Raw genomic sequence first — 13,336 nt, forward strand, 5'->3', positions numbered from 1 at the left:
GACAGAAGTGATAGAAATAGGTGTCCTGTGGGGCATGAATGGCATAATCTTTGTCTATATGCAGGAGTGCTAATATGGGTCTGATGGGAATGGGGCCTGATATATCATCACATGTTGCACTGTGAAAAAACTTTAAGGATTCAATTAAGAAAACTTTGTTACTTTACAAAGAACCTTGCACTTTTGAATTCTAAATACGGAATAAATCAGGTGTTCCAATCCTGTTACCATACATGTAGAAGAAAAATAATATACTCTGTGATATAGGTCATCAGCATAGATATTTTTATCCAAGGTTGCATTTTAATTTAAATCCTGTTATTGTATTTAGTGTGGATCTTTCTCACAATAACAAGACAATAAGTCTGCATTATAAAGCAGTCAGATAGAATATTTAAATTATCCTTAAAATATGTGGAGGATAAAACCATCATTAGAGAAAAATGAGAGCAAATACAAACCTACAATTTATCATCAGTCATTTATTAGGATGTCATTATTCATTTTCAAAGAATTTTTTGGAGATAATGCCAAAGTATCATACAAATCATATAGCAGCATTACAGGTTAAATTTACTTGATCAAACTTTGTTAAAATGATGAAAAACATCTTAATCCAGGACTGTCTTTGCTACCTTTTCTACCTTTTCCAACACATTTTTCCAAGCTGAAGCTATCCTCTTGTGAGAGGGTCTTCAGAAAATTATTTCCCACTATAGTTTTTTGCCGCCTGTATAGGAAACATGTTCTGGATGTGACCAGAACTCAGCTTGCATTACATCCATTCCCTCAGTGAAATACCATCCTCAAATGCTATATGAATAGCATAATTTAAGCTGAAAGCATTTACAGCTGAGATTTCCTGAGATTTAGGAATTCACAACCTGCAGCTCAAGAGCACTTGGTGCCTAATCTCTAGATGAAGCTGAAAGCCAAAGGGTCATCTTTCCCTGATAGTAACATAAGTAAGTAAAAGTTGCTGCTCTCTGAAGGAAGACAAAGTGGAAGGACACGAAAGAGCCTTTCATTTGGAGCTCATTTGAAGGAGGATAATCTAATTTCAACTGTGACAAACTGATCCTGAAAATGATGTGGAAAAGAAAATGGAAAAGTTACACCTTTAAAATCAATATGAACTAATTGGGACAGTATCTAGCTAGGTGTTAGATTTTGTCTGCATAAAAAGTAACATCACAACAAATATACGAGAACACCAGCACTAGAGTCTAAAAAAATGTTTCACTATTCCATTTGCTCTCTTTCAGATCATATTAGCCAGCAAATACATTCCTACCAGGTGACTATTCACAGTGAAGTAGGAGATTTTTCTTTCTGCTACTCCCCAAAGAGATTCTTTGCTGCAATAATAGCCTAATAGTTGTTTTACCTTTTGCAGACATGGATTAAAACTTCAAGGGGCAAGTGGGAGCTGGCTCCCAGCTGGACATTTCATTTTGATTGGGCTTAGGCCAAATGGGCTGATGTTGTAGTGATAATCAGAAAATACCCCTTGTTTTGTCCATGTTCTGGAGAGCCAACTGGCAGTCCTTCACACGCTGGAATTTCAGTGGACTACTGGCAATTGTTTCCCAGTTACCCTTCAAAGGAGTGACAGTGTCTTACAGTGTCTGACTTTATTTCTTGCATAAAGAACAATATTGACAGGTATATTCGCAAATTCTTAAACACTGTGGAATCCCACTGAAAAAACCTGTAGTTTACCATTTCAGTTTGAAAGATCTTTAGACAAGATAGTGATTTTATACCTTCCATTCTTAAGCTGTAGAAAAAGTCATCCAGTTATCTTTGTCATCTCCTTTAAAAAGTCAACATTTACCAGTAACAAGTGAACAGTGACCCTAATCATTCAGACTTCAATCACCAGTTCTCCAAAGGAGGATGAATTTTACCTAAATAATCAATTGCTTTTCAAATTTTTTGATACTGAGTTCGGGAAAAGGATTCAGAGTGTGTTTGCACAGCTATGGTACACAGTAAATATGAATTTGTTCACATGCTTTATATGGAGAAAATCAGTAATTTACTATCTCTTTTGTTACAAAGTCAAGATATTTGGAGCATCTTTTGACTGTTGAAATATAATAGCATATGTCTGTTCATGTGAGTTCTTCAAGTATGACTATAAATATAAAAGAAAGAAATGTAAATGTTTATCAGCATTAACTTGATGTTCAGTCTATACACGCATCAAATACAAGATTTTTCTTTGTCATGTTGTTATGCATGTAAACTCCTTAATTGTGCAGTGGTCTGTGGCATGAACTGGACTGTAGAATTGTGGGTTGTTTCTCATGTTTTTTTTTTTTTTTTTGGTGTGTTTTTCACCTCATAGGTGAATACCATTTCATGTAGGCAGGGTTCTGTTGGAAGATAAAGAAAGCAAGTAATGTATTTGTCTATTCCCTCACCTATCAAGGCTTCCTATACAAGTTTATTAATATTTCATTGTTTCTTTAGCAGAGTTCTTTCCACACTTCTGTGTTCTGTCTTATTTACAACTAAGGAACATGGGCTCTTTCATGTTATTCATTAACAGACATTTATTTGACAAATGCTGTTTTTTTTTTTTTTTTTTTTTTTTTTTGAGGCAGAAGTTCAGTGCTGCAAAGACTTCGCTGGCTACTTGATTTAAGGGTGTTAATGCAACAGGAGGAATACTTGAAAGTCTTCCATCTGCATCCAAGGCAATTTTTTAAATCCATATTTGAATATGAATAAGCCATTCCCTTCATTTCATGGTAGGAAGAAATGATACGTTTTAGTCCAGAATCACTGTCTACTGAATGTATACGTTATCTGGATGAAAAGAGGTGACCCTGGTCACAGGGATATGTTGGTTTAATTATTCAGAGCAGTAATAAATGCACTACAGGATATCCAAGATGATGTTCAAATCACAAGTGAATTACATACTATGTGTATTATAGCAACTGAAGGAGCTAGTTACTTCTGCAATATGACAATAATGACATATGTTTGCTTTGTCATTGGCAGTGAAAACGCTAAGTATAGCTGGCAGATCTTCACCACACACATTTGCAATGGAACTACTTCAAGAAAAATAAAATACTTAGAAAGTCCTCAAGAATCAAGTTTTAAATATTGGTTGGTGGGCATCAGTTGCCATTTTTCGTCATAGTTACATGCTATTTGCATTGTCTAGCTTTTTTTTTTTTTTTTTTTTTTACTGGTAACCACTACTTTTAATGGGTGTTAACTTCTGTCATAAGGCAATGGTACAAGCCATGAGAATTGCAGAACTGATATGTATGATTTTAATTTCATGACTTTTGTATATCAGTTTACATCAGTTTTGTATATGCATTTTGTTACTCTATTCATACCTAAAATAGTAATGTTTCAATGTTGGTAAAGAACACTGTATGCTTTTAAACAAATCATTCCTTCCTTGTGATACAGAGGGATACACTTGACTCAGTTCTCAGCTCATCCCGATAGTGACCAGAAAGAAAAGCTAACCCTAAACAAGCTTACTAATGCGTTATAACTCAAAGGGCTGTGAGCTGTATACTCAGGTCAGACATGCAGACAGTGTGTGTGCTGCAGTGGGAAGCAAATGCCTTCTAGCAAATATTTTCCTAAATAACCCAGTGATAATTCCATACACATATCATGAGTCTTACTTAATCAAAACAAAACCCCCAACAACTCTGAACTATGTATTTCATAATCAACCAGCAGAACTCTACTGTATGTGTTCATCTTGTCTAAATGCTAAACTAAACGCAAAACTTCTGTTCTCTGACTTCCAGGAGCTAGGCTGAGCAGTGGGGGTTTCAATTAAAAACCACAGGAAAGGAAAGGAATATGTCAATAAAACCACAGACTTGTAAGTACTGCATACTAGTTTGCAAACAAACACAGCAAGCGTTCTCCGAGTATGAGTCTATTACTGTAAATTTAGACTGAATGCATGATGTTGAAGGTGACTGTCCCAGCATGATCTTCCTTCATTTCATGTATAGTGAAATGCTCTCTAGCTTTATGTTCAATAGCTTGATATAGTCAGTCTGCGATGAGACTATTACTAACGGATGAAAATGCCATGAAGAGGAGAATGGCTTCAGCCAAATTATCAATGTTTTGTTCTATTTCAAAAGAAAACGAGAACTGTAGAGGAGAGAACAGAAAACAAAAAAAGAGAAAGTTGTGGACTGATTCTAAGGCAATATCCTGTACGAGATTTTAAATGTAGACTCACTTGAATAGAAATGTAAATGCCATGATTTGCATTATAAAGCTTTGCTAAATAATAACTGTCACTAAAGCAGATTATGTTGATAATTAATTAGTTACAGACTGGGTACAGTCACTTTTAAAAGGGTTTCATTAGGGATCACATGTTCTATAGTGAAGAAATCTTGACTAAGAGTAGCGAAGGTGAAAAAAATTATACACAATTTAAAATTCATAGAAAAATGTATACTCTAATGCATTTTTCTAAATACAGTGCACCCTATGGTGCTTTTATTACTTTCATATTAAAGAGAGGAACCACTAAGAGAAAAACAATGTAGTTTACCTAATTAAGTGAGCAAAACGCAGCTTAAATTTAAAGAAGGTTAATAACTAACATTAAAAATATTAGCTTCAAGTTATGTTTGAACTGTTAATAAAGTGAACTCACTGACTGTTCAACTGTTACAGTTATGTCTCAACTAATGAAGAAATGGAAAGGGGAGACCTAACAGCATAAAAAGTGCACAAATATTCAGCTGATTTTTATTTCACTTCAACAGTAATTTCTTTCTGCAACTGTTTCCTAAACAGTAAAAACCCCACAAAGGATAGAAATGACATCAGCTTTGAAATTTGATGCTGAGGTTCTTCAGCTATTTAGAGGCTGAGCTACTAATTTAGTAGAGGTTTTCAAAGGTGCTCAGGACTGACCTAATTCTGCTGCTTTAAAAATATATTGTTGTTTAGTACCATTGTTTTCAACAGGAGGAGAGTCACACAAAAGCTGAACACGTTTTAAATGTCTGTGTTTCATCATACTCCCCAAAATGCAAAAGCAAATGGCTAATACCAATGTTACTGATGTATGTCAGCCTCCTATCAGAAAGTTGCAGTGAGGTCATGTTCTAATGACCTTTCACATGCTTGGTTTTTTTACATTGTGAGCTGTTCTGTCCAAATCAATGTGAAAGTCTTTGCAGGACATTTGAAATGTCAACACACCACATAAATATAAACAGGTGCCTGACAGTCACTGAAAATTAGAACCCTGCAATGTATGTGTTAAGATTATGTGGGATCAAGAATGTGGTGCCATAATCCAAGGAGTAGTTGCTATTTTATGACTGTGAAGCCTAAGTATTTGAAGAAATGATGCTAGTGATTCTGGGCTAAATCCTACTTAATCTGGGTTCTGAAGATGCTTGATGCCAGTAAAAGAGATATCAGGCTGTAAGAATGGTAAACAGGAGAGATGGCAGAATATACATCTACATCATTCAAAAAAGAAAAGTGCACACTGTACATAAAGGTAGAGCTATGAATGTGTCTCCGTGTGGATATCACAGTGTGAGTTCAGATCTCTGATGTTGAAGTCTGCCGTTAGCTGACTTAGCTGAAAATAGCCAGATCATTTAGTCTAAGATGTCAAAGATAACCACAAATGATGGTAACTGGATCGCTCTCCTGTGTGCTCTTAGTTACAGGAAATTAATTTCTTCTAGATATGTTAATGCAAACAGTCAGCTTGATTCAGAGGGAACGTGACAGTAGGAAAGGGTGCTGCAGAACCTAAATTAACTCCCCTTACTGACCATCCCCAGCACTTTGCCCTGAGAACTTGCTCTCCACATAACTTCCCCACAAAATTTATGGCTACTGCTACTTTATGGCTGCTCATTTTTTTTTCCACTGAGCAAGTATAAAAACAAGGACTGGGAAAAGGTCTGGAAAGGAGATCAGGAGCAGTTTTAAGGGGGAGACAGCAGGGATGAAAGGAAAAGACGAAGAAGAAGGTTTTACACCCATGGATGATGTTCTGAAAAATAAATTAGTCTAATAGTTAGAAGCATGGAAAGTTTATAAAGCCTGCTTCAAATAGGGAATTGTGATTCAACTATAGTTTAATGATTGTTTTGAAGAGCATGGAGTCATATATTCTTTCATTGTGTATTTGTTTTCTACATGTGGTAAACATTTCTGGTATCCAATACCATTGTGAAATCCTGGCTTTATACACAGAGGTGTATTAAAATATACAGCTTGCACTTTTAGAACTATCTCATTTGAACTCGTCACTCAGTATGATTAACTGTCAACAGAATCCCTAGTGGAGATGGGTGCTGTATGATGGGTAGATTACAGGATAGTATTTAGAATCTGCATTTGGCTCTGTTTCTTGTAAAAGCTTTGGATAGGCAGATGTTTAACAGGCATAATTCTTAAGGGTGTAAAATGTTAATTAAGTTTTCCCATTAAACTCTGGAAAATCTCCTGTTGACTTAAATGAGAGTTGAATTAAGCCCTTTGAAATAATATGTAAAAATAACTACTGCTCTTCATCATCCACTTTCTCACTCAACTGGCAAAGGATCCTGGAAGGTATTGAGTATTCTGTGTAATTATTAAGTGTAATCAACTTCCACTGAGTGCTAAGCTCCTCCAAGAATTTTCCACCTCCATGCTGGATTAAAACTTTGGTTTGCCTCTTTCTCACCCTGAGAAAGAAGTAATGGAAAATAAAAACAACAAGAAGTAACAAAGGAAGCATAAAATGAAGGATTTTTACACAGTGGAAGGTAGATAAATTCCTAGTGTAATCAGCAAGATATGTGAGAGAGACAAAAAAAGATGTAATATTCTGAACTTTATGTACCTAGTGTAGCATCACTCATTTCTTTTGCAAAGGCAAGAAACTATTTCAGAGACATGAGTATAACCCTGCAGAAGATGGCTGGGAAAGATCATGCTAAACAAAGAATACAAGGTCAACTAATTAATTTTAATTTGATCAACTCACTTTTATGAATGCACTTCACTGTGATTATTCAACTGATTTTTGGATGACAGTTATGATGAGTGAATGATAATGAATATGTACCACTTCAGAATCTAAAGGACAAAACACTGTAGTATGTACTCCGCATTAACAATGAGAAAGATAACCAGCATTCAAGAACTGGGATTCAATGTGTCTTAGATTCAATGTGTCTATCAAATTGTGTTTACATCATGTAGCTGTAAACTTGTAGGTCATTGCAGTTCTTACCTTTTCCTTTTCTTCCTTTGCTTCCTTTCATGTTCTCAAGGGACTCTAAAGTTATATACATGAATGAGCAAAATAAAGCATCAGATTACAGAGGGACTATGGAGACATACTCAGTATGTGAACTAGCTGTCTGGCTGAAACTCTGTGGTGTATAGCAGTCCAAATTGTGCTAAAATTCACTTTTTTCACAGTTCCAGTTGTATTTTGTGTTATTATGAAATGGCTATCCTTGCCTGTCTGCTGCAGTAAAATGAAGGCAACTGCCACCAGGATTCTATCAGAAGTGCAATTGTCCTTTCATTTATCAGACATCAGTTCTGGTACTCCTGATCTTCTGAGACCCTATTCTGAAGTATGGACTGTCAAAATTCGTCTTCCCAGACATACCACGAGGGTAATCCCAAAGACTTACTGAACATAAAATCTCCAGGTTAGGAATCCAGAGCAAAGCAGACTTTTGCGTTGCATTCAAATGAAGCCTCGTTTTGCTCTTTTTTAACGTTAAATCTCTTAAAACTAACATCTATTACCCTTGAAGTCAGGATGGGTAAATTACTCAAAGATTTTTTCTGCAGTATTTCCATGCCCTTTTTCCTGAGTGCAATTACAGTAACGATTAGAACAAATGCAGAGCTGTGGATAAGCAAATGTGTAATTCAAATTAATGTACCTGGTCAGAACTAGGATTTCTTATTCTTTCATTCTTTATAAATGGAACAGAGATTCTATCTTCTTAAGCCTTTTTGCTCTTCCATATTTCACAAATGAAACATTTAATTTAAATAATACCAAAATGACATAAGTTTTGAAAACTTTCATTTGATGTTTTTGGATTAAACTATTCTTTGGATAGTTCCTGAGTTTTTTTCTAAATACCATTTACCACTATGTGGTAAAATCTACCTGGCTATATAATTTTGTGTTGTGTTGCTTTTGTAAAGTAAAATACTGTGAAGCTGTAAAATGTAAAAGTATGTAAAATTCTGTAAGATGTAATATAAGAGCTCATTGTTGTTCTTTTGTTTTAATTTCAGATCATTTTGCATTGGCTTCCACTGACTTTGAATACCACTTCTCTTTTTTTCCTGCTGTAATCATTCTGCAGAAGCAAAAGTGTGAGTAATAAGAAAAAAGCAGTGTTTGACACTCTGCACAGGTATTCCTAGGCCTGCAGACAAGTAAGTAGTAATCTTCGGTCCATTTTTTGTACATTTTTGGATGTACATACAACCCATACAGCCCTCTCTTCTCCTTTTGAGAGGCCTAACTCTTCTAGATTAATCCTAAATTGGAGTGCATGTTAATTATGCTGGCTAGTAGCAAGAAACTTTTTTTCCAGAAACATTAAATCTATATCCACAATGTACTTTAGTGGTAGCTAATGATACTTGTTGTAATTACTGTAATTGCATTCTGAGATCAGTTAAAAGTATTGTGGGTTCCGAGGCTAAAGTATGCAAGAGTGCCTAATAGCTCTAAAAGTACAAAAAACTGGAGGATGAAAATACTGCCTTGGAATGTTATATTTTCTGTGTATAACTGTTAAAGTGGTTTCTTTTATGGAAGATTTTGTATGTAACCTGCTTTACCTATCTACCAGAATCACATTTGTTGTATTTTTAATACATATATATTCCCCTTATTTACAAAAGCTACAGACTTTTTCTAGTCTGTAGAGTTTCATATCTTTAATTTGGTGGATACCTTTCAATATTTATTACTGGACCTAGGAAGGTCTGTGTTACAGTATGCCATTTTCATTTATCTTTTGAATCTCTCTTATTGGTGTTCTGTAGCTAGGAAAGCCAGCATGGAAGTTATCCTCTCTAGGACCAGTGTCTGTGTTTGAGTGAAAGAGAAAACAGTAATTGTGCTGAAAGCAGATCAGGAAAGAGATGTTGTCTGAAATCTAGACAACAGAACTTCAGAGCTATAGACCTATAAATAGTTTTACATTCCACTTTAAATTTTAAGGTAAAATCAAGAAAACAAAAGTATTGTATACATTTACATTTTAAATTGTGTAATCATGTTATTATCTGAAACTAATACCATGCTGTTAAAATTTAGATAAAGTGTCCTGCAATGCATACAAAATGTTCATTTGTTGAAGGCCATTAAGTTAATTTCCTGGGAACAAGATTAAATGCAAGGCATTTACATAATCATTAGTTGTGAGGTGTAGAATAGATAATTAAATATTCCACCACATTAATTTATATTTAATTAACTGTGGTTCCATGATCCTTCTGTCTGAATATTAATATTGTGTAAATAAACAATTAGGATGCATGCTCACTTTGCAAAAGCTTTGTTGTAAAAAATGTGATCAAAGAAATTCTATGAAATTTACTTAAATTAATAAACACTTAAAGGTTTTGTAAAGCAGAGCTGTTGATCTTGAAAGTTTTGCTAAATAGCTGCAAGTACTATGGTTTTAACACTTTAATTCTTCAAGTGTTCAGTATGTCTGAGTTGTCATAACAAACTTCAAATTAGTGATAATATTTCCTATTATACATTTCACAGCCTATCATTTAAATTACTTAATATACTTTAAGCTACATAAAAAGCTAGTAAAGAATGCAGAATGAACTCTAAATTAAGTTTGGAAAACACGATAAAGCAAAAGAAAATTAATGAATACTGTATTTTCTAGTAAAGAAATATAGTTTGAGAGCTCCCATTTTCATATTAAAGGGGTATAACGTGAAAATACTTACGCCATACCTGACAACATCAGACAAAATGTTTTTGTTCTTTCCTTTGAAAAAAATGCATTCTCACCAGAACCATTTTCAGCTTTGTAAATAGATGAACAACCTACAGAAGGCTGAACTAAAATTCAGAGCATTTTTTGTTTTGTGTGAATATAAGTTACTCATTTCTATTTGCCTATAGATCTTGATCTGATACTGTCTTCTGTTTCTAAGAAGTCAATATCTCTAGGAATTACTTGTACTAGAACACAGCTCTTATATATAGATGTATGAAGTGATGTTTTGATAAATGGCAAAGAAGTATCTTAGCATAACAGCGGCGGAGATACCTGTGAAAACATACCTGCCTGTACAGGGAACACAGTAAAAAAGGAGACTGTTATAACAGATTCTGGAATTTGGGGAGACAGTGTGTATTACAGGAGTCTTGTGCAGACCTTTGAGTTTCTGTGGACTGTGCTATGAAGCATGGCAGAAAGACTTGTTAGAAATTTTACTTCTGAAACTGAAAAATCCTAAATCTTCATTAGTTTTGATTTGCAAGGTACTGGGACATCTAAAAGTCTCAAGCTGAGATGGCTTTATACTTCTGAACATAGGTCTATCCAGAAAGTATCTTTGGTATTCTTCAGAGAAAGGAAGTGGTTTGGTTCAGGTTCTCTCCTTTGTGAGTTTTTGAAAAGCTCCAACTCATTATATATAAAAATACATACTCATATATATAAATGGATCAAACATAGGATCTGTATGTGTGGGTACACAAAAATGTCTGAACCAAGTAATTGCAAACCGTGCAGTAGCTAGAACTGTCCTGAAGGGTAAGGTGGGATGTATTGATGGGATTGGAAGAGGACCAAGATACCTCTTTAGACAGCTACATGCATTAGAATGGTTCCAATGCACTGTGAAACTATACTCCAATCTTAATTAATTTTTCTGTCTCTGTGAAATGGGATTTCACATTTTCTTCTTCAAGGTTTATTTCTAACACCAGAAGGTTGTCCTGTTCTTTCAGTAACTAAAACACACTAACATTGCTTTGAAGGCGATGTTTTTGCAAATGCAAATGACATTTAAATATTCTCTCTATCAGATTTTCATTGGGCCTTTAGAGGCACATGATTTCAATTGTGTAAGGTGCTTATATCATCATTTTTCTTTAAAGATTAATTTTAAAATATGTTTGGGGAAGACTGTAAATCAGAATAACAGTTGGAAGTTTCAAGAATCATTGATAATATTATACAGGGGTTTACTGTGTAACACAAGACAAAATCATCAGTTATGAAGACTGAAAAAGTAGTAGAATGGTGTTTTCTATGTGATGGGAGAAAGAATAAGCATGTAGCAAATCATGAAGGCTTAGTATTGCCACTTGAGGTTTTAAACAGTACATTCTCCAAAAATATCAAGTTGAACTGTTTCATGGATATTTCACACTCTTCGTTATTTTTTGCAGTAGCACAAATAGGGTCATGAAGGTCAGGAAGGAAAAGAATAAAGAATATCTCCAAATAAATTGAAAGTAGGCAGCTGGCATAGAACAGGTGAAAGCTGCAGTAGAAATGGAGAGCATCGATAAATATAGGTATACCATGACATGCATGCTGCTGGCTAGTTGAAGTAAAAGTTAGGAAACATTAGAAATTAGTTAAAACAAAGAGGGATAAAGCTGTGTTTCTAACAACCCATAATTTATATATATACATATATACATATATATATATATATATAAAGAAGGTGTAGTGAATATAAAATGTTGTTAATAAAACTAGAAAACCAGAAAAGCAATTAAAAGCTATGCTCAGAGCTAATGTGAAGGTGTACTAGCAGTTAATGTATGACAGTGTTGTCTAGTATGAGGGAACTAATACAAACAAGCTGGCCAGAGTAACAGTAATTCAACAAATACGTGTAAAGTTGCCACAGTTACCTGGAAATTCTAATTGATTTCAGGGAGTACTTGAAAAAGTAGCACTGTGTATTCTGAGGATGTAGCTTTTGAGTAGGATTGTTTTGTTTTCATTTAAATTAATACTGGCAAGTATATTGTACTTCTTGGAGAAATATTAACTAGTATTCATGCAGAAACTCATTATCAAACTAGCGAAAAATAAGAAGAAAAAAAAAAAAAAAAGCTAAGCTGTCCCTGGTGTATTTTGAAGTAATTCGTGAATTCTTGATAACTGAATGGATTCTTGATAACCTATACAGTTAGTAATAAGAACAGCAGAGACTGGTCCACAGTCAGGAAAAAATGATAAATTAGTAAGTCTTTGTCTAGAAAAAGGAAGGTTTTGAGTATGATCTTGGTTATGTGCTTCTGAGAATATCAAAATGGACAAGGCCCTAGGATCAGAATTGCTAAATTTTAATTCCACCGCTACTACTGTGTCATTAGCTGTGAGAGTTTAGCACACTGATAAAAGCACTCAAAATCAGTAGATCTTCTTTAACATTGTACATGAGGCTGTAGTGTTTGTGGGATTTTTTACTGTGAGTGATTAGCGTTGCATTGCTTGACTGTCCTAATCCACCCATAAAAATGAGAGATCCTCTAGACTTGCCTAAGAATACTGCAGTAAGACTTAGTATTTATTGGAATAGCTTGTGGAATGTCAACAAATAGAAACTGCTAATGCAAAGTAATGCTTGTGGAAACTCATCTAAGAGAAGCTTTAATGCGAAGTATTATAACCTACAATGAAAGAATTGAAGACTACTTATTTGTAATTACTATACTATCAAAACTGCTGTTCATTCGGGTCCTCTTTCATAACCATTTTTGAGCAGGATGTTTTGCAAAGGCATAAAGAGATTGATTTCCACTGCTACGCTGACAAATATCACATAGCTTTGTATATGTTTTAAACTTAAGAACTATATATTACTGCTTCTGAATATGTACCGTCTTCTTGGGAGCTACTGATGTCTTGTAATGCAATTCTCTTGAGACAATATGATTGTGCGGTGAGATTATGCCCTAAAAAGATTATCTTCAGACACAGTCATCATCTGACAAGATTATCTGGAGAGATGATGTTGATAATTAGCTAGAGATGTGGAAGGCTGATCTAGAAAATGTAACAAGAAGAGTGCAAACTAGACTGAGCGTTTTGTTTAACCTCAGCTCTGAGACTACGGAGTATATTAACCTGTTTATGTCTATACAAGCCTTCACACTGTCTTTCAGAGGTAGAGGCTGATGGGTAAAAAAAGCATGAGACATTTTTTTGCACATTTTAGAACTGGACATTTCTGCTTTATTTGGTCAATCTAGCATAAATTGTAGGATCTAGTTAAAGAAAGGTCAATGCTTTCACAGAAACACATTAAAAACTATTTTATT

At 34.5% G+C, this 13,336-nt stretch overlaps 1 long non-coding RNA gene across 1 annotated transcript in view; it reads left to right on the plus strand.

Moving 5' to 3' along the window:
• Positions 1-13,336, plus strand: part of LOC125183372 (uncharacterized) — an 85,375-nt gene that overhangs the window by 36,066 nt on the left and 35,973 nt on the right. Inside the window, exons 5-6 of the long non-coding RNA XR_007165285.2 lie at positions 3,795-3,871; positions 8,302-8,382. This is a non-coding gene — a long non-coding RNA (uncharacterized lncRNA). The remainder of the gene's footprint in view (positions 1-3,794; positions 3,872-8,301; positions 8,383-13,336) is intronic.

The sequence above is a fragment of the Anser cygnoides genome, chromosome 12, assembly GCF_040182565.1.
Source record: "Anser cygnoides isolate HZ-2024a breed goose chromosome 12, Taihu_goose_T2T_genome, whole genome shotgun sequence".
Lineage (NCBI taxonomy): Eukaryota > Metazoa > Chordata > Aves > Anseriformes > Anatidae > Anser > Anser cygnoides.